Source organism: Rhipicephalus microplus, chromosome 1 (assembly GCF_043290135.1).
Source record: "Rhipicephalus microplus isolate Deutch F79 chromosome 1, USDA_Rmic, whole genome shotgun sequence".
NCBI lineage: Eukaryota > Metazoa > Arthropoda > Arachnida > Ixodida > Ixodidae > Rhipicephalus > Rhipicephalus microplus.
This window is the reverse complement of record NC_134700.1, coordinates 90,078,225-90,100,837: the sequence shown is the minus strand read 5'-3', so window position 1 is coordinate 90,100,837 and position 22,613 is coordinate 90,078,225. Positions and strand designations below refer to the sequence as shown.

General features: G+C 44.4%; 1 protein-coding gene across 1 annotated transcript in view; it reads left to right on the top strand.

Moving 5' to 3' along the window:
- Positions 1-22,256, top strand: part of Mct1 (Monocarboxylate transporter 1) — a 217,333-nt gene extending 195,077 nt beyond the window's left edge. Inside the window, exons 10-11 of the transcript XR_012889211.1 lie at positions 19,667-19,802; positions 22,051-22,256. The gene's annotated coding sequence lies outside the window, so the exon portion shown is untranslated. The remainder of the gene's footprint in view (positions 1-19,666; positions 19,803-22,050) is intronic.
- The last annotated feature ends 357 nt before the right edge of the window (positions 22,257-22,613 follow it).

Below are 22,613 nucleotides of genomic sequence, written 5' to 3'. Positions count from 1 at the left end.
CATGGCCCACTTTTAACCCAGATTTCGAAGTAATCATCGTTCCAGTCGTGTGGTTTTTCTCTTCCCAGAAGGACACGCCCCTGCTTGTCTCAAATTGTGATACAAATGTGTAACATAACATATCTATGCCATCCATGGGCCATGCTTCGCGTATAGCCTTCATGAACCTTGAAGCGATAATTGCTTAAATATTTCTCACGTATCAGGCAGTATGCATCCACTGAAATATAACACGAAGCAAGTTAAGACGGGCAGGCACGCGTGCTTTTCTGTACACAAGAACATATCCAGGACTGAATTAAAAAACCTTTACGTGCTAAAGTTGGTTTGGCGATATCTCGGTACCTGTGCTCATATTATATATACCGGGTGTTTGCCGTTAAGCTTTCTGCTTTTCCTAAAATACAGCGGTGGGAAGAACATAAAAACCACTTTTGCAGATAACTTATGTATCCAGGGGCACACAAAGTGACATTAATCTGTCAGTGGCCCGTATTTATTAAATAAATTTCAGTTACTGCAGTAAGCAAGCATATTTGTATAAAAAAGTTGGAGGCAGTCGCGTTTCTACAGAGTGGCATGTGGAAGAATTCTTCTAGCATGTGTTTTCTCCGAGATGTCCCACGGAAAAGTTTAATTGTGCCGTGCATGGTTAGGCGTACAAGGTGGTAAATATTGGCGCGATGTCCCTCCCTGATGTGATGAACACCCATAGTTTGCTATCGCCAGCTGGTAGTAAAAGAGGAACTGTTACCATCTTTGCCGATTCCTTCGACTCGCTGTCAGATTAAACGACACATGCAATTCCTGGCGCCCACTGGGGAGGAGCTTCGCGCCAGTGCTGTCTTGCATGCGTGGTGCTGTCTTGCAAGCATTTTGCCACGGGATATTTCTGAAGACAAACATGCTAGAAAAAAGTCTTCCAAGTGTGAATGTGTAGAAACGCGCTGCCTCCAACTTTGAAATACAAGTATGCCCGCTTGCGGCAGTCACTGGAAAGTCAATTATTGAATCTTAGTTATTTGAGTCACTGGCAGCAAGAATTATTTTTCACTTTGTGTCCCTCAGAATGCATAAGTTATCGGCAAAGGTAATTTTTTACTTCTTCCAAGTGTTGAATTTCACCAGAGAGAGAAACATATTAGGTGACCAATGAGCGAATGTGGGAAGTACGTCCCTTGTTCTAGGAAATCTTAGGCCTGAACTTCCTGCTGGTATATCACCAAAAGTCACTGTAGTTTTTCGGCGAACTAGTATCACATACACCAATTTCTCTATGCATGGAAGAGGACCAGCACTTCGGACGTTGCATACCATGCAATGCATGTAGCGAATGGTCTGATTTGACTGAATACCAATTGACGCCAGTGAGTTCTCAAATCAATTCCACTGTGAGGTGGTAATGAAAACAGCAGACGTTCTGACATATACAAGGCAAAACTCACGCTAACACGCCTACACTCTAAAAAAATATCGAGTAAAAAGGGTGTCTTTTTGTCCCACAACAATAATAGTAATCAGGCTTCCGTGCGCTTCCTTTATTGAAAACTCGGCACTGGCCACTTTCCTATCGAGAATGCAATGTAACCCTGATAATGGGCATGCTGATCGTGACCGGAATGTACCGGGCGCGGAGCGATAGCGCCAGGGTAAAAAGCAATATAGATGAAGATTATTGTGGGACAAAAAGACACCCTTTTCACTCACTCTTTTTTTAGAGTGTAATTGTTCCACCTTTAAAACAAAACCCATCTTTATGCATGCACAATAACAATGAAGGCGCGAGCACATATTCTAAAATTTCGAAACTCATACTTCAAAACTGATGTCACCCTTATGGGCATGATTTTATGAATTACAGACTACAGTGTAATAACTTTAATGTTTACGTTAATGTTTAACGTTAAGTATTTAGTGGAGACATTATCAGCAAAGAGTTGCAGTTAAACAGTCATATTTTTTGTTTTTATTTCCTTTCTATGGAAACTATTTCCACCTTTACGGGTAATGAAAAAATTGGAGGGCGCTCGAGCTTGGCCTTCAGGTGAAGATCACAATAAAGTGTTCAGAACATGGCCGGTCTAAAGGCGTGCTCGCTTCTTCCCTTTACGGCCTAAGCAGCCATCATGAGTGCAATAGAGCTGCTTCTATGCAGGGACGACAACGCGCTCCGCTTGAGGGCGTCACTAGCCAACTGTTCAGTGCACGTTTTGTCGCATACTCATTGCTATATATATCACCTGTTCTTGGCCGCTTTCTTGTGCTAATTATTTCTTCCACCAGTTGCAAGTGGTGACATTAATAGAGGTGCTAGTGGAGACAATTTAGTTTTCTCAGCACTCATGCATTGGGCAGTGAATACGCACACGCAATGCTACAAAAATTTCGTATTTTATGGCACGGGCTCCTTATATTTGCCGAACTCAGAATGCTTGACACTCGTGTGTTTACATTCATCAATTAGGTGCATGTTCACAACCCTATATGGTAGATATTCCCGCAGACTTTCACTACGGCGTTTTATATTATCATATCATGGTGTTTTGATGATAAAGCACTTCATCGGGTTCATTTAAACTCTATTCTGGAGCTCTTATAGGTTCGGTCATCATAACGATGAGTTTACCGGACACACTGTAGCGGCTTAACACATCAGTGCAGCTGCGGGTGCATGCGGTTTCAGTGCCAGGGCGGGAAAGCTTTTTAAGTTTTTCGTATTCCCCATGGGTGCAGCTAGGGGTGAAAAAATGCAAAACGGCGGGTATCTAAGCCACTTGCGGTTTCCGGCACTTAATCTCTGTATCACCTGAATAGCCGTGTGTTTGAGGGACTTTCTTTGATCTCGTGTGAACACCCTAAGACTTGCTCAGGCATCTTCATATTGTGCTCTCCGAGGGTCACCACACTACGTCGACATGAAAAAATGGACTCGCAATGCTGTAGGCCCGTGTGCTCAGATCTGGGTGCACGTTAACAAACCCCACGTGGTCGAAATTTCCGGAGCCTTCTACTACGGCGTCTCTCATAATCTTATGGTGGTTGTGGGACGTTAAATCTCACATATCAAATGGACTCGCAACGCACGGTAGGTACACTAATGAGTGTGCAGGAATGGGCATTTCTGAAAACGTGTCTGCAGCGCCCGTCATAATGCGATGGCGTCACAGAAGAGTGGATTGGCCGTAGCTACTCTATTGATCAATTTCACATTGCTTACTCATCATGAAGCCTGGGATCACTGACCGCGGTCGTGTCATTCGGCAAGTAGCTTCCTGCCGCATGCACCACACTTGAGTTTACGTATGACAGTGAGTTTTCCAGGGCGTGTTTTTTTCGTGTTATTGCCTGCCTACTATTACGAAGTGACTTTTATGTGTGCTAGTGCAGCGTTCACACAGCGCACATATGCATGGTGTACAATTATGTGCTGTTTTGCAAGTAGCAGGCTGGAAAGACTGCTGGCGTGTCATTTAATGAATTCCTAGCTAATGAGCAACTGTTCGCAAAGTGACAGAAAAACATTTCCCGGGAAAATCACATGAATTCTTTCACCGTTGTATTCGTTCACCGTATACTGAAAATACTTTCACCGTATACTGAACCACGCACTGAATACTGAAAATCACATTCAGTATTCTTTCACCGTTGTTTGCAGTTAGCGAGATATTCCTATAGTTGATTCAGTTAATATACTAGGCCTGCTCTTTGACGCGAGAAATTGTAATGCCAAAACAATTAGCCACGTTACAGCCAAAACGGAGAACATGCTGAGGTTAATCGTAAAGGTGTCCAACCGAAAGAAGAGTTTAGGTGAAGACAATCTCCCGAGGATGTACCATGCGTTTCTCAAGAGTCATATTAACTATTTGGCGTCTGCTCTAGTATGAAGCAAAACAGAAAAGAGGAGGATAAAAACGCTCATGCGTAAGATCATAAAGAAGGTGCTTGGCTTGCCGATCTGTACGAGCACTGACAAGCTAGATGATCTTGGTATGCACAATAACATCAACGAGATCATAGAGGCGCAGGTCACTGCCCAGGTGGTTAGGCTATCGTCCACTTCGGCAGGCAGGAGAATCCTTGACGAGGTCGGCATGTCTCCTAGGCTTACAGAGGAACGGCGAACAACACTGAGTCGGGGAAACAAGGGCGACCTACATGGTGGGCCCCTTCTCGCGAAACGTACATCCACAACATAACTAGGGTAGGCGCAGAGCCCGTGCACGAGCCATCCTGAAAAGAGTTAGGGATGACATTGACTCTGCCGTGTTTGTCGACGCAGCGCAGTATGGTAAGAGTAGAATGGTCCCGATGTCGGTTATAGACGGGAGGGGGATGCTTCGCTCTTCCGCCTCGGTAAAGGCGGCCACCCCGGGCATAGCAGAGCAAATCGCGGTTGCGCTGACCTTGTCCGACCCAGAGCGTTCCTACATTTACACTGACTAAAGAATCGCACTTGGAGCTTGCCGATCGAGCAACCTCGCTCGAGAGGCGGCCTTCATTCTAGAAAAGAGAGCTTGTCCAGGTTATCGTGTTATCACTTGGTTCCACGCACACATGGGGAAAAACGTTCTTCAATACTTCCCAAACCTCTACGAGCTGGCCCATGATCGTGTGCGAGAACTTACGTGACGCGATGGTCTGGAGGCTACGGAGGGGCAAAAAGGGACTCAGCAGAACGATGCACTACTCACATTCAATGAAATAACCACTACTTACCAACTTGGCAGAAGAATCTATCTTTTTCCTCACGTGTCGCTCAGCAGAGCACAGTCAGCTACCTTGAGAATGTTGCAAACGGGGTCTGTCCCGTCGCGGGTATTCCCAAGTAAAATATACGTGGACGTTGATCCAAGCTGCCCTGACTTCATTGAAACCTTCTGCTCTATGGCTCACATGCTCTGGCGATGTCCCGCGCTGTCTAACAACCTTCTCTCAAGCGAAGCCGAATGGGAGGAGGCCATAAAAAGTACGGAACTCAGCAGGCAAATACAGGCAGTCCAGAGGGCCCAGACACGGGCGGAGCGTCACGGCATTCTGTCCTGTACGCGGGCGCGGCCAGCGGTTACAACGGGTCCTCGTTAGAGGGTCCCGCAATAACTCCTCTGGTTCTATTAAAGTTATGTCAAAGATACTTTTTGTACTTTGTGCCCGCACTTCGAAGAAACCACGCAAAACTCAAGTAGCTCAAAGCTCTGCTCCTTCAAGCAAGAAGTCTAAAAAAAAAGGCAGAGTCAGAGTATTCCGAGCATGCTGCTTCGGAGTCGTTGGAAGGAAAAGCCGTACAGAAATTCAGTAAACGTGCGCAAACAAACCATGAACAGGCAGTCGTTCGAAACATTTCAATGATCTTTTCTAAAAAAAAGAATGAGTTTTCTGGAATTTCTTCTATCGGTCGTTGACGGATCATGTGGCCGAGCCCTCTGAACGCATCGCGCGATGATACAAGCGCGCAAACTGGAATATTTATCGTTCTACCTATTTCCTCACATCAAAGAAAAAAAATGCTTTGCTATGACCACGTTGATGCTCGTCAGAGGCCAGAGTTGTCATAAATGCTTGTTACCATGTTTCCATCAAATTGGAACCCCCAGGAAGTGCGACAGCAGGTAGGAACCCGAGCATTCCTTGCGCGCGTTAAACTCCGCATAGCCTCGATGCGCTCCTCCGGAACAGGGTGGAGACACTGCTTTTGAGGACGCCATATTGGTTCAAATGTTCGCATTCGCTAGCATTGGCTTGCATGCAGGGAAGGATGGTTTTCAACGAAAACCATCCCTCCCTGGGATGGTTTTGGCCATGTTTGGCCAATTGTGGCCAAGTTTATTTCTTCTTGCGGCAACGACTGCACATATAATGTTTGTACCAAATAGATTAGGCACTAATTATTACTCGCGAAGCATTTGATGGTAAAACAAAAGCATAAAGAGCGTTACCTATTGGTCTGTCTAGCTGACGAGCTGCGTAGGTTCTCGTGCTCTCGTGGCCGATTGGAGGGTTTCACGAGTACAAAAATTGACATGCAAGAAAAGAGCTCGTGAAAAACCAAAAGGACTGCTGATTGCATGAAAATCATGACGCGTCTTAAATGTACGCCTTAACGTACGTGACCAAGGAGCTACAATGACCGTTTGGTGAACTTCATGTATACCAAAATTGACATGGTGTGATAAGAGCATGAGGAAAGTATACATGATGGTCACAAAGGGAAAACATTGTTATGCGTGGTCATAAGACGAAAACCCTGTGTTGCATGTCTATAGGCCATGACATACATGACCCGATCATGGAGCTCTCACGGCCGCATTATTAACTTGATGTGCATCAAAGTTGACACGGCATAATAGGAGCATAGTACGAAAATAATGTAATGCATATCATGTGTGCCATGACACCCAACACACAGTCATAATGTTCTAACAGCCGTTTTAAAACCTTCATGCACACCAAAAATGACAGCGCATGATAATAATGAAAGATGAAAAATGAATCGTCATAACACCAAACGAATGTCATGCATGTCTTGTATGCCATCACATATATGACCTGGTCATGGAGCTCTAATTGCGGTTTTATCAACTTGAGTACTAAAAGGTGCATGGCATCACAAGAGGTTATGAATTAGAAATAGCTGATCATTACACGAAAACCTTCTCATAAATGTCATGTAGGCCGGGACATACGTTACCCGTTCATGGAACTATAGCAGTCATTTTATTAATTAGCGTCCACTAAAACTGAATCAATATGAAAAAAGGACTCAACTAACATGACTGCTCCTAACCGAAAAATTATTTCATGTGCGTCATGACTCATTACCATGTCACGGGGCTTCAATGGTGAATTTTTATCTTCTTCGCTACCAATAATGCCATGGCACGGTACACGAGTATGACTAACATAAATGACTAGTGGTAGGATAAACATTGAGTTAGTTTAAATTTAAATAGCTTAATGCGACTTCATTCGAATAAACTTAACGTTACCGTGCTCTGGCATACAATAGACTTAATATTATCACTCCAATTTCACTTGGTTGTGATTACCTTAATGTAGATGAGCTTAATCTGCTTAATTCACACTCTTTTGTGGCCATACTTTTATGATAAAACTGACTAGACAAACTGATTTTACTGAAAGTGGCTGGTTCAGGAATACATTTGTCGGAATTAGCTTAATTCAGGCTAGGCAAATCCGGCCTAATCTCTATTTCTTATTGTGGCCCTACACAGTCATCGAAACGACCAGGCAATTTAAACTTGCTGATGAGAGACCTGCTCAAGAGTAGAATAATTTAGATAAGCTTATTCTCACTTAATCCGCTTGTGCTTACCATGACCACGCTCCAGAATTCCGTAGGTCACACAATCTCCACTCACTTTAAGCTCACTTGCTCATGATTTGTTTCTTGTAGAATAGCTTAATCTGGTTTAATCTACATTGCCTTATTGTGGCCATACTCTGTAATTCTAAATGGCTAGAGGATCTCAACTAAATCAAAATGGGATGGTTGATGATTCGGATAGCTTTATTCCGGCTTAATCGAACTTAATCAGGTCGGCTGAATGTAACCATACGCAGTCAGCCAGAAGGCTAGTCATTCTCAATTCACTGAATATTGACATGTTTAGGATTAGCTTAAACCGGATTATTTAGTCATGCTTAACCCGAAACAGCATAGCCTAGTCGGGTGTATCTACCTCATGGATATGCATCTCATCTTCGACCGGATTAGCGTGATCCGACATAATCGCCCATAATCTTGCCTGATACCACTTGATTAGTATCTATTAGTAGATATTAGTATCAGTTAGCTATAAATTGACTTGTCCAAAGTGAATTAGGCTGCGACAGTAAGAGAATCCTGTGATAAAAATAGTTTCCTGAGTGACTGCTTCATAATTGGAAGACATTGATATAGGGTAGGGATTGATATAGGGTAAATTTTGGTAGCAACAAAAGGTATTTGTTCGATGGCCGTAGGCATTGTGTACTATTGGCAGATTAAGATTTTGTTGTTCAGCCTACCATTTGTGACCTGTGAGTTTTAATAAAATTGATGGTGAAGGGTCAGTTATTACAGTGAAAGCTGTTATTAGATCACAACTCCGGTCTCGCACAGCGCCGTAGTTGTTCGCAGCTGCCGCCACCGCCGGTGTCCGTAGCCACATCGCGCGGAATTAGCAAAAAAAACTTAGTACCAATGACACAGTTGAGCTCGAACCTGGGTCAGATGGGTGCCAGCGCAGTATTCTACCAGTAAGCAACGCCGGTACTTGGAACTGGTTAGCAAACTTGCCTTAAGCAGGCTTGATGTCGGGAAAGCAATCGTGTCAACACTACATATAACGCGTTTTGAAACAGTTGAAAAACAAGCAGTCGTCGAACAATGCGAATAGCGTAACGAGTGCATCGTCCAATCCTCGAAAAGCTTGTCTTTGTTCAGCCATCAACTGTGGCGCATACCCACTTCAGGCATAATTCCTCATTGTCTTCAGCCACTGCATGAACAATCGGCACAAAATTCCTCGCGATAGTTTAGCGGATACGACGCTTCTCAGAAGAATTATGAAAAATAGCATAGCGAATGCCAGCCTACTACCCTAAAGGTTTGTTATTAATGCCATAGTGGGCATCAAGCAAGTGTGCTTGCAGCAGTTACCCAATGGGTGTTTAGAAAAGGCTCTGAAAGGCCGCTCTTTTAGCATTCGCTGTGATTGTGATGCACCTTCGCGCAGGCCTGGCGTTTTTAAATGCGAAGCATTTCTTAGCGAACTTCGGTGACATTGAGCGTATCTATCAATCTATCTAGCCACTTACGTTTGGGTTCTCTAGTGAGCACCCTCTTAACTTGGCATGAACCAAAAATAGCATGGGAGGGCAAGATGGTACGACGAATATGACGCGATGGTCAAGATATGAATTATGTCACAATCCCGTCGCGTACGTCGTCAAACACTTTCCACTAGACAGTGGCACCTACCCATAGGCGGGTATGTGCCGCTGGTATGCGGGTTTGTGCCACAAGTGATTGACACTTTGTATCTACCAAGGAACGACGAGAACACACATGGGCAACTTTGACGCGTGAGTGTTAAGCAATACCCGACATTGCTAGTGTCGACCCAACGAAGGCCTAGAATAAATGTCAGTGTTAAGAAAAACCTGACGTAGGCAGCGTTGACCCTGACGAATGCAAATAATGAATTCCAGGGTCCTAGCAGGAATCGAACCCCAGCATTGTGCGTGGCAGTCAAACATTATACCACAGAGCTACGCCAGGTCTCGGAACTGCTTTTCAAATAGACGCTAATCTCCATGAAACGTTAATATTGTAGTGCTGCCTACCCAATTTTATAAATATTAGATATGTACTCCTTTGATATAACTGTCACGTCGGGTTATCGTAAATTGTGGTTAGGTGCCATGCGTTGAAGTTGATTTTTGTAGCAGTGACCAGGGCCAGCATCTTCACGAGCATCAGCGCTTCATATCAGCTTCTGAAGTTGCTATTACGCATGTTCCAATTGACATGGTTTCGCAAGTGAAAACAACTGATTATCTAAACATCTGCAACTCTTTAACATATGCCTGTGCGTGCAACATTTGTGCATAATGTGACGGGTGTAGAAAGGTACCTAAGGCACGGGGGCAGAAATGACGCAGACGGAATGAAGACGACGATGTTGTTGTGGGGCTGTGTCTGAACTGCCCTCTTGTCCTGCAAACACTTGTTATTTCTCTGGCGCAGTGAACTGACTAATTCAAGGATGGTGGAAGTTGTCATCACGAAATTTCGTTACCGCGTTACCTCCCTCAATTTTTACTTGCATAGATCAGGCATATTGAATTCCCCTATGTGCACTTACTGTAATCAAGAGGAAACGATCAGTCATTTTTTATTACATTGTCGCCGTTTCGATTTATTCAGGCAAAGCATACTAGCACCACCTCTTCAAATACTGGGCTTACAACTATCACAACCTGATCTTCTTTCATTTGGAGCCTCTACACTGGGTTTCAGCCACAGGGATGTTTTATTCGCCGTTCAAGAACACATCACTGCGACTAAACGATTTTCTTGCTAAATTACTGTCTCGCTATTTTTCTTCTTTTTTTTCTGCAAACTTGATATCGGCATTTCAAATCAAAATTAGGTTACAAAAAATTTGTAGGAATAACGCATTGCTGAAAGTTTAGGGCCAATTCACCTTATAATCGGCCAATCCCCTTCTTTGGGTACGAGCCATTTGCACAGGGAAACAACAACAACAACAACATCCTCGCATACTGTGTCAAGGCACCGTCCCATTCAAATCCCCTAGGTGGGTTGCGCCCAGGTGTTGAGGAACCAACCAACCAACCAACCAACCAACCAAGCATACTGGGTGCAGTGTTAGCCCACCCAGCGTTATTAAATACTCCCCGTTACTTATTTTTGGTCGAAGTGCGGGGTAACATTCTGACTCTGGATCTCCGTAGCGGACGTAAGTTTCGTCCAGCTACGATGCCTGAAGGCAGCGCACCGTCCGTTCAGTCTACGCCTGCTCCGTCCCCTGTGATCCCTTCCCATCTTCTCGATCCAGGTACATTTTGCGGCCCCGACACAACTGACGTTGACGAGTGGCTCGCCTTATAGGAGCGCGTCAGCAAGCAATACAGGTAAGATGCGATGCTTATGCTGGCGTACATCATCTTTTACCTGCGAGGTACTGCACGCGCCTGATACGAGACGCACGAGGAAGACCTAGCGAGTTGGGACGTGTACAAGCAGAAGCTCTGTGACTTGTTCGGCTGGTCAGTTGCTCGACAATTGGCAGCCAGGCAGGAACTCGCGTCACGGGTTCAATCTTCCACCGAGTCGTACGTCACTTGTATCCAAGACGTGCTCACCTTGTGTCGGAAGGCCGACAAAGACATGACCGAACTAGACAAGGTCACCAATGTTTTGAAGGGCATAGCTGACGATGCCTTCAACATTCTGATATGTAAGAACTGTACCACCACTGACACAATTGTCAGTGAATGTCGGCTGTTCGAACAAGCCGTAAGCAGGGGAATTACTCAACGTTTTTCTCGACTCCCGAACACCGCTGCGACTTCTTCCTGCGAGGATACTGTGGCGTCATGTCCATTCGTGAATCCTCCAAACATCACAAAAATTGTCCACCAGGATCTGGAAGTCATGGCTCCTTCCGTTTATCAACCCCCTGTGCCTGACAACTCGGCCACAATATCTTTTATTCAAGCTGTTGTGCGACAAGAGTTTGCCAACTTGGCGTATTATTTTCCCAAAACTTTACCCACACACCGCAGCCCATAAATCCTAACGCTCACTACCACGCCGCCCCACTTGTTGCTGCTGCCGCGTCGGTCCCGCGTTTCTGATCACGCTAGCGATATCCATCTTAGTGGCACGCACAAGATGATCGACCAATATGCTTCTCTTGCCATCGTGTTGGTCACATTTCCCGCCACTGCCACAACAGATGGCCTTTCCGGCCACGTTTTCTAGACGAACACCGACAGATTCGTGGGCAGTATTTGCCACCTCGTTTTTCTGATGACTACCTTCAGGACCTGCCACCTAGCCGTTTTACGCAATGCTCCGAACCATCCTACGCCGATGTCGTCGCCCAGGGAACCCGGTCCAGCCGCTCGCCGTCGCCTCAGGGTCGCCAGCTCCTATCAACGCCGTTGGTCCCCGTCACCGGTGTATTCTGGGCAGTTCTCTAACAGATGCAGCTCCTGGAGGTGGCGCTGCATTGACAAGTCGGACCTAAAAACCTCTACCTGCCACTAATGCCAGACAAAATTTACTTGGTGTTATTATCGATGACCTGAACGTTACAGCTCTAATAGACACTGGTGCCCATACATCCGTTAGGAGTTCATGTCTTCGATCCCGCCTGAAAAAAAGTTCTTACCCCTGCCATGTCTTCGACTGTGCGAGTAGCCGACGGCAGCCGAATATTAGTTCTTGGTATGTGCACTGCCCACGTCACTGTTGCCGGCCTTCACACTTCAGTCCTCTTTGCTGTTTTAGACGCTTGCCCACACGACGTGATTCTCGGCATTGACTTCTTGACAGCGCATTCAGCCCTCATTGATTGTTCAACCGGCACTTTACAGCTAGAGTTGCCTTTGTACTCTGATGTCCCTCCTGCAGCTCGCACAGGACTACGGTCCGTGGAGTGTCTACGATTACCGCCTCAGGCCGCTGTGTACCTTTCTATGTCGCCTTTCCCACCTGTTCCTGATGGCGACTACTTGGCAGCTCCACTTATTGACCTGACCCTTTCCTGGAACATCATACTTCCTCATACTATAGTGAGGATTAGCGACAACAAGACGCTTTTCCATGTCCTGAACTTCTCCGTGTCGACCCAAGTCATTCCTCAAGGGATTGCTTTAGCAGAACTCTCCACTCTGAAGCAATTTACCATTTCATCTCTCGCTCCTGTCATCAACACTGAAGCCGAACCTGTCGCAGCCGCACCGAATAGAGGTTTCCTAGACAAAATGATATCAACGACCTGTCGCCGTCCCAAGTTGAAGCGCTTCGTGGTCTTATATTTTCTTACCTCGACATTTTTGATATCGAAAACCGTACCTCGGGCTGCACGAGCATCGTAGCCCACCGTATCGACTCTGGCGATGCGAGTCCCATTCATAGGCGTCCTTACCATGTGTCTCATTCAGAGCGCCAAATAATCCAGAAGGAGGTAGAGAAAATGCTCGTCAAAGACGTCATTGAGCCTTCAATCAGTCCTTGGGCATCACCTGTTGTGCTTGTTAAAAAGGACAACACCTGGCGGTTCTGCGTCGACTATCGCCATCTCAATCGAATAACCAAGAAGGATGCCTATCCTCTACCTCGAATTGATGATGCGCTTGACTGCCTTCATGGCGCAAAGTATTTTTCTTCCCTGGACCTACGATCTAGATATTGGAAAATTTCAGTCGATAACCGCCAGCGCGAGTAGACGGCATTCATAACACCCGACGGGCTTTATCAGTTTAAAGTCATGCCTTTTGGGTTGTGCAATGCGTCAGGAACTTTCGAACGCATGATGAACTCCCTCCTTCATGGTTTTAAATGGTCGACGTGCCTGTGCTATTGAAACGATGTCGTAGTTTTCTCGCCAGCCTTTGAAAGCCCTCTTCCACGTCTGTCGGCCACTCTTGACGTTTTCCGCTGTGCTGGCCTCCAGCTTAACCCGTTTGGTGCACCTTTGGGCACTGTCAGATAAAGCTACTTGGCCACCTTGTTGACGCTGCTGGTGTATGACCCGACCCTGATAAAGTCTGCGTGGTGTGCGAGTTTCCGGTCCCACGTTCCACACAAGAAGTCCGCAGCTTTTTGGGACTCTGTTCATATTTCCGCCGTTTTGTCAGCAACTTCGAGGAAATTGCTCGGCCCCTCACGGATCTCCTCAAAAAGAACATGGCTTTTTCCTGGCGTAAGACCAAGTACATTCTATCGCGACGTTGATTTCTGCGCTTTCTGCGCAACCTGTGTTGGCTCATTTAGACCCAGCCGCTCGAACAGCGCTACGCACCGACGCAAGTGGCCATGGCATAGGGGCAATACTCGCACAAATGCAGAACGGCACAAACCGTGTCATAGCGTACGCCAGCCGCCTACTTTCTCAGTCGGAAAGGAATTATTGAATTACTGAGCGAGAGTGTCTGGCTCTCATCTGGGCTATCGCAAAATTTCGTGCTTACCTATATGAACGCACGTTCGCAGTCGTCACAGACCACCATGCTCTCTGCTGGCTGTCAACCCTTAAGGATCCTACAGGAAGACTCAGGCGATAAGTACTGCGATTGCAGGAGTACACATTCTCTGTAGTGTACAAATCTGGCAAGCTTCACAGCGATGCCGACTGCTTATCTCGACACCCTGTTTATCCACCTGACTCCTCTGAGTTAGAAGCTTATGCCAACATCCTAGCCATAACAGATTTTCTGTAAATAGTCGACGAACAATGCCGAGATCCATCGCTGCTATCAATGATTGACCGTCTTCAATCCGGCAATAAAGACTCTTCACTGAGCCTATTTCTTCTTCAAGACAACGTTTTGTACCGCCGCAACTTACAGCCCGATGGCGCGAAACTTTTCGCTTGTCATCCCACGTCATGTGCACAAGGACATCTTGCAAGAACTTCACAACGCCCCAACTGCCGGACATTTAGGTGTCTTCAAAACCTAGGATCGCGTCCGCCGACGGGTATTCTGGAAGGGCTTTTATCGTTGCGCTCACCGCTACGTTGCAGCGTGTGACATGTGCCAGCGTCGGCAGCCGCCTACGTCTCTCCCTGCCGGTCACCTTCAACCTATTGAATTCCTAGCCGAGCCATTTCATCGTGCAGGTTTGGATTTGTTAGGTCCCTTGCCAAGATCAGCAACGGGAAATAAATGGATAGCAGTAGCCACGGATTATGCCACTCGGTATGCAATTACTCGAGCGTTACCGACAAGCTGCGCAACGGACGTTGCAGATTTCCTACTCTATGACATCATCCTTCAGCATGGCGCTCCTTCTCACCTACTCACGGACCGTGGCCGCTGCTTCCTGCCTCGTGTGGTTGACGACCTCCTTAAATCCTGTGCTACGCGGCACAACTTTACGACTTCTTACCATCCTCAGACCAACGGACTTACTCAGCGACTTAACCACACACTTACAGACATGCTTGCTATGTATGTTCCGGACGACCACACTGATTGGGACACTGCCCTTCAGTTCGTAACCTTCGCCTGCAACTCGTCCCGTCATGAACCTACCGGCTACTCACCATTTTATCTTCTCTTTGGCCGTGATTCCTTACTACCTTTCGACACCCTGCTTACGCATGACCCTCCGTCCACCACTTCGTACGCACAAGATGCCATCTCCAGTGCTCTGATCACACGTACAGTAGCCCGAGCCAGGTTCTCATCATCCCAGAAAGCACAGAAGTCGCTCTACAACCGCCGACATCGGGATGTCGATTTTTCTCCGGGCTCTCTCGTGCTACTGTGGCTGCCATCCCGTAGTGTCGGCCTGTGCGAGAAACCTTTATCGCAATACGTTGCGCCTTACCGAGTTCTGCGCCAAGTCACACCTGTCACCTATGAAATTGCTTCAACTACGAACCCCACTGTTACATCCAGAAGTGACATTGTGCATGTCTTGCCTGAAGCCCTATCACAATGACCTTTCTGTCTAATAACAGCAAGAAACGGAACGGTGCTGTGCTGCCCGGGTTAATGTCATGGGTATAGAAAGGTACCTCAGGCCCGGGTGCAGAAATGACGCAGAAGGAATGAAGACGACGATGTTGTTGTGGGGCCGTGTCTGAACTGCCCTGTTGTCCTGCATCCTTGCATACTGTGTGCAGTGTTAGCCCACCCGGCGTTCACTTATTAAATACTCCCCGTTACAATATATTTAGCGGCAATTCGTGACGTTTCTCTCAATAATAAAAAATGCAACACGGTCTCTTTCCCTCCGCATGCTTCGCATAACGTTGATTCCCGGGTACTTGGGATCGGCCTAAGTTTTTTTATTCATTATTTTTTGTACTAAATGTGCGTTTTTATTGTCTAACTATATGAAAAGACAGTATGTGGAGTTTTCTGGAAAGTTCATCCAACGTTACATTTTTGGGTGCTTATGCATTGGTTCGTACAGCTTTTTTTGCAAAGTGCATTCACCGAGCATTATGAGGCTTATTTGTAGCTCCTTGATTAGATGCAATAAGCTAGGTGAGAATGGAAAACGTTAAAGTATAAAATACAGAGTACGTGTGCATAAAAATAGTTTTTAGTCAAAGAATATAAAACCTCCAAAGCTTATCACTTTTCGGTCAAAGGTGAAAACTACGTACTATAGTTCTTTTGTATTTAGTAAAGAGTTGTTTTGTTTAAACCACTGAGAAGTCACTTGCAGCAGTTCATTGGCTTGTGATTCGGCTTCATGAAAAGAGTGACATGCTATGAATAAATCAGTATCATCTGCATACAGAGCTAATTGCATATGGGTTAAGCAGAGAAGATAATCATTATTGTACATTAATGAAGGAAATGCAGATTAAGCTCATCACGTGCAAGTGAATTTAAAGTGAGTGGACATTGTCTAACCAGCTGGATGCTGGAGAATGGTCACGTTAAGCCCATCCGTATCAAGCCACAATAAACTAAACTTAATCAAGCTACACTTGAGCAAGTCCCTTAGTAGTAAGTTTTAATTGCCTCGTCATTTGTATGACTGTGTACGGCCACAATAAGAAATAGATTGAGCCAGATTCCTCTAGCCCGGATTAAGCTGATTCAGACAAATACATTCCTGAACCAGCCATTTTGAGTAAATTCACTTCTTCTATAGACAGTTTGATGATAGAGTATGGCCTTAAAACAGTGTGGAGTAAACCGGTTTAAGCTAGCTAATCTGCAATAAGCCAATCACAAGCAAGCGAACTTGGAGTGAGATTGTCAAGCCTGTTAGATTCCAGAGCATGGTAACGTTAAGTCCATCCAAATTAAGCCATATTAAGTTAAATAATATGAAGCTCATTCACTTTATATCCTATTACAAGCCATTTTGTTAGTCCTACTCACCATGCAATATGAATATTGGTAGCCAACAAGATAAAAATTTACCATTGAATCCCCGTTACTTGGTTGTGTGAGTCACGACGCACATGAAATGATTTTCTTATTAGGATCAGTCATGTTAGTTGTACCCTCTATTCATGTCGCGTGAATTTCGGTAGACACTAACTAATAAAGGGGCTGCTAGAGTTCCATGATTTGGTGATGAATGTCCCGGCTTACACGGCATTTAAGAGAAGGTTTTCGTGCGAAAATTAGCTAGTTGTTATTTATCATTTGTTGATATGTAATGTACCTTTTGGTATTCAAGTTAATCAAATATATGACTAATAAATACATGACTAGGTAATATATTTATTTGTGTATTGATTTATTTATTTGCAACAAAATGTTATGGGAGACCAGGAGAAAAAAGCTGATACAATCAGCTTGTAGGTGTCTTGGCGTACATACGATGCATAACATTTTTTTGATGTTATGACTATTCATTTTTTTCATCTCACGCCACTATCATGCGCTGCCAATTTTAGTATACATAAAGTTGATCAAACGGCCGTTTAAAATTATGACTGTCATGTGTGTCATGGCACACACGACATGCATTACATAAGTTTTGTGTTACTTATGACCAGCCATACATGTCGCCGTACGCTCCTATTATGCCGTGTCAATTTTGGAGGACATCAAGTTAAAAAGCGACCATGACAGCTCCATCATCAGGCCATGTATGTATGACCTATACATGAATGTCAATGTTTTCGTTTTGTGACTAGTCATGTATACTTTGCTTCATGCTCTTGTCACACCATGTCAATTTAGGTATACATCAATTTCCCCAAACGGCCACTGTAGCTTCTTTACCATGCTATGTATGACATGGCGTACATTTAAGGCGTGTAATGATTTTCATGCAATGAGCAGTCATTTATCTTTTTCACGTACTCTTGTCTTGCATGTTAATTTTGGTACTGGTCAAACCCACCAATCGGCCGCGAGAGCACAAGGACCTGCGCAGCCATTGAGATAGACAGACCGATAGACACACTCTAAGTGCCTTCATTTTGCCATTAAAGTCTTCGCGAATAATAATTAGTGCCTACTTTATTTGTTACAAACATTATGTGTACCGGCCATACCACAGAAAGGGATGAACTGGGCCAAATTACAACGTATTTCGCTGAAAGCAATCCCTCTCTGCATGCCAGGCAATGCCAGCGAATGCGGAAGTTTGAACCAATATGGCATCCACAAAAGCAGTGTCTCTACCCTGTCCTGGAGGAGCACATCGAGGCACCCTACGGTGAATTGGTCGGGGTGAGATTGTGGCGATACGTAGAAACAGCCCTCCGTGCGCAGGTCGTAAAGGAAGCGAGCGCGTGCCTCCAGAGCGGCCGTGATAGGGCGTCCTGCGCATCCCCTTCTCAACTGCTACCCTGTATCGCTTGTCGGGATTAGGCTCCACCGTGAAACAAGGAAAGGAACGACTGTGCACGTAACAACGGTAGTTTCAAAGTATCATTGAATACCTATTGCTAGCACACTTGTTAAGGGCCCACTACGTCACAACTATTCCTTTTCCGAATCAGCGAACGGCTCACTACACCTTCGTGGTGCAACACGTGAAACCTATGCTTCTGTTAACATTGTTGATGGTTCTCCTGCGGCTGGCGATTAAATGTGTTTGAGCACTTAGCTATGAGTTGGCCTTTAAAACACCCACGCGTTGCTCAGTTGACTGGTTTTAACGCCAAAGGTGATTCTACGTTTCTGCCGCGCAATATATGATTCTTTAGGAGACTTGTTCCACTACTTTACATTTATAGAGTGCTTTTTTTCCAAAGCAGTTTCAAGAAATCTCGTAGCTCTGTTGTGTAACACCTGTTAGTTACGCAGAGACCATTGGTTATCCTTACTTTAACTCAAAAATTTTCATTTATTTTATTTACATATTTCTCAAATTTTTGATTGCTCACAAGATGACAATTTCTTGCTAAAAATTAACGACGCCGATGCCAACCCAGAATTTTTGTGAAACTAGCTCTTTCGAGATATCGCGTTAATATGAAGCAACAAATGTAGAGGGCACTGCCAGTTTTTCTTGTAGCACGTGGCCACTAGAAGGCACTACAGGCTACCAATCATATATATGGAATTCGGGTAGGGAATTATATTTTTTTTCAGTTTCCTCTAGCCAGCAGTTTGCCTCGTTCTTCGGCTTCCGGGCTGAACAACAAATACCACTGTGCTGCATGCTATGGCGGGCAAAAAGAACCAACAGGTCTGCATGAAAGGCATAGCACAGTCCCAGCAAAGGCTAGAAGAGTGGCCTTCTCATTTTTATAGACCTTTTTTAAAGCACTTTGCAGGTAACTTCAACAAGCACACTTCCAGGGTACCTACTGCACCATAAAGCATCATATTTGTGTGTAGCAGAAGTGAATCGATGATGATGTTGATGATGCCCCAACCATGGCTAATAGCCACTCATGTGGATTGGCCAAGATTGGTTAAATGAATTGTAGACCTTTCAGGCAACAAATAATTCCAACAAATATAAAAAAGAATGTACTTAAAAACAAAAAAATATTGAATAATTGTTTTTACCATTCTGACCAGACTGTATAGTTTGTATCAAGAATGTAATTTGAAGTAACATCAAATAACTATAAAAATTATGTTTTAAATTTGACCAATAATGCTATAACAATACAGTATAAATATGAATTTAAAGCCATATTTATTTTGTTTCATAACGGTCATTGCAAACGGTGTGCAAGGCGTTGTTCGTATTGACTGTATTGTAAGTTTGTCATCCATCTATTTCTTATATAGCAGTGCCTTGAATGCAGCCAAAACTTTGCGTGAGTTTCACGCAAGGTGCTCTTCCACTGGGTGTCGCGAGGAAACTTGCATACAAGTTGTGTGAATGTCATTCGGCTCGCGTCAAAAACTAATGCCGCCTTCACTACGAAAAAGAACGCATTGTATCTAGTTACAGGGCCGATGACTTCTGATATTTTTCTTCTTTGAGAGCAGGTTTTCTATGTTTTTCTTGTAACAGCCACAAGTGGTGCTACGAGAGAGCACAGAATGCGGCACAGTCTGCGGCAACAGCTATAGCAGCTAAGTGCTGCGATATTTGAATTCAGCGCCACAAAGACCATCAAACATGGGAAACGCGGACGCTTGTGTTTGAGGTATGACTTATTAGATTACGTTTTGCAGGTCAATTTTTGTAACTTAGATGGCCTACGAGACAGCTTCATTTTAGAGGGAGTGCATGCTCAACAGCACGACAAACTAAAGTATCGATTGGTTTTAGGTGCACATTGCAAGGTGAGCAATTCCTAAATTGGGTGTGTGCTGGAGCTGGCGTTTTTACAAGAGGGCTTGCCTTGAAAATTAAAAGTCCACTTGTCTAAAGATTACCTCCATTAAGCACTTCCTGTTTAAGAACTTATCCCTGCAAGTTTCAGTCTTCCCCTTCCTGCCTTCTTTTTTTATTTACTAATGAGGCCGGTCAGAAAGATTTACTAATAATGAATTCTCCAGCATGTGAGACATGTCGCGTGACTAAATAGGCGCAAGTTTCATGTGCGATTATTATTAGTGAATTGAGTGATTGATACACATGTTAGGCTAGAGTGTTATGCTCACAGATTCATCACTGTACCAGCAGAAGTGTCGATTACTCGCACAGCCGAAGTAGGCGAGCCTGCTGAATCTTCTGCAAGGCTAGCTGCAGGCTTCAACAAAGTACTGTCCTCTTGCAGTTCAGAACCACAAAACCTAAAGGTTTGCTCAGTAATCAGTACAAACACAGATGTTGGTGAAAGTACGAAAGGTTATTTATTGAATTCTTCAATGCCTTGTGTAGATGCCTTCCTTGTTTTCTGCACATCAGTAATTTTTATTTGGCCCTTTCCAGACGTCTTTATAAATATGAATTGACACATGTTTTGCACCTATCTATTGCAAGAGCTTGTAGATCATCGGCAATGCTGAGTAATAATATGCACAATACCAGATAAGTATTCTGTGCAATACCCAGTCTCGCTTTCAAAACGATTCCGCGGAGCAAGTTCTGCTTGTCATTCAAAATGACGTCTAAATTTGAGAAATCTTTCCATCGACTTCTGCAAAACATTCTAAGCAGTCTCTTGGAGTGTTATTTTTTGGGCTACGTTGAATAAATGTGGTGTACTATGTGGCTTACTACTTATGTTACCTAATCGATGGACGTCAATGTGCTGTGTTAAATTATGCAAAGCCACATGGCTCCATACTTCCATCGACTGTGCCCTTGACTAATTTGTGGAAATTATTTAGACTGCAACCCGAAATTTCGAAATGTAAATTTACAGAAAAGACCCTTATCTAGTTTGTGATTAGTATTTTGGTTATTTTCTGTGAATGTACACAGTGAAATTATATCACTTTAGAGCATAGGTTGGCAAAACTTGTGTAGCTCACTCAGACACACTCATGAAATAAATTTTGAGCTTTCGACTCACTCAGACTGAAACTCCCGAACGTTTTCCTGAACCAGACTCCTTCGTACTCACACTCACGAAAATTTTTTTCAGCTGGACTCACTCGGACTCAAACTCACCAAAACTATATTCACTCGGACGAACTCAGATTCAGACTCACGGCACGATCTAATTCTGAATGAGTCTGAGCGAGGCGACACATGAGACTGTCAGACTGAAATAATTTCTTCGACCATGGTGTCAACGCTCTTTAACACGAAATCTCATATAATCCGTGATCATCTTGGCGTGTTTGACATAATATCTACGAAAACAAGTTCTGAGGGCTTCCAAACCAGTAAGGTAACTTTTCGGAAGAGGTGACAACATAAAATAAAGTTATTATAAAGTTCTCTGAAAGAGCTAATGGGGGTAGTCAACACAACCACCTGCGTATTCCATGGCTCCAATCAATGAATATTGAAACGGTGTACGAACGACACTGTTTTTGGAATACCTGTGAATAGACGTGAGTATAAAAATGAATCCAGGTAAGGCTGATAGTAATACTGAAGGTGACAAGATGGAACTTAAGGCCGTCAAAAGTTAGGGGAACTCACTCAGACTCACCCAATAAATATAGTTTTTTTTGCTTTGAACTCACTCGGACTGAGATTTACCAAAATTTTCCTGAGCCGAACTCACCCGGACTCACGCTCACGAAAACTTTCTTCAGCCGGACTCACCCGAACTCAGACTCACGAAAATAATTCTCACCCTGACTCACTCAGACTCACACCCACAGCTCAATATGAGGCCGAGTGAGTTCGAGTAAGTGTGAGTGAGCCGACTCATGAGTAAGTTCGCCGGCCTTTGCACTAAATTCATGTGTATTGAACGCTACTAAAGTCTAATGGCTGACGCCTGAGAGGTACTGTCTCAATTTCTGAAGTAGTGGTCACTGCTCCCGCAGAAATGCCTACACCTGGTGCGGCTGAGGAAGGGAAGCCTGCTAAAATTTCACCTGTGTGGACCTATAATGCCTCAACTGTAGCAGTTGTGGTGCCTGACACACCTACCACAAAGGTCATGTCAAGAGGCTCACATCATCACAACCACCATGTACCGATGCATCAGTGAACACTGATGGAAGCATTAAAACAAAGTGTCAAGGGTTAACTAATGTGATTTGGTACCACCTTTTGATTGTACAATGTTTATTTTTGTCCATTTGTACCGTAGGTGGTCAAGAATAAGGGATTCAGACAGAGGTCAAAAAGGAGTCTATTGATTTTTTTGAAGCTGACAACAAAGAGCTGCGGCTTGAAACATCAAGGCTAAAAGAACAATTGGATAGCCTCAAGACGACAAAGTTATCAATACAGAAAGATGAGGAACGTGTAAAATTTTACACAGGGCTCCCATATTTTGCTTTGTTTAGCAGTGTTCAACTTATAATAATTAATGCAGCATGTCGCATGGAGCAAGGAATGGCCTGACAAAGTTTCAGGAGGAATCACCTGTAACTCTAATAAG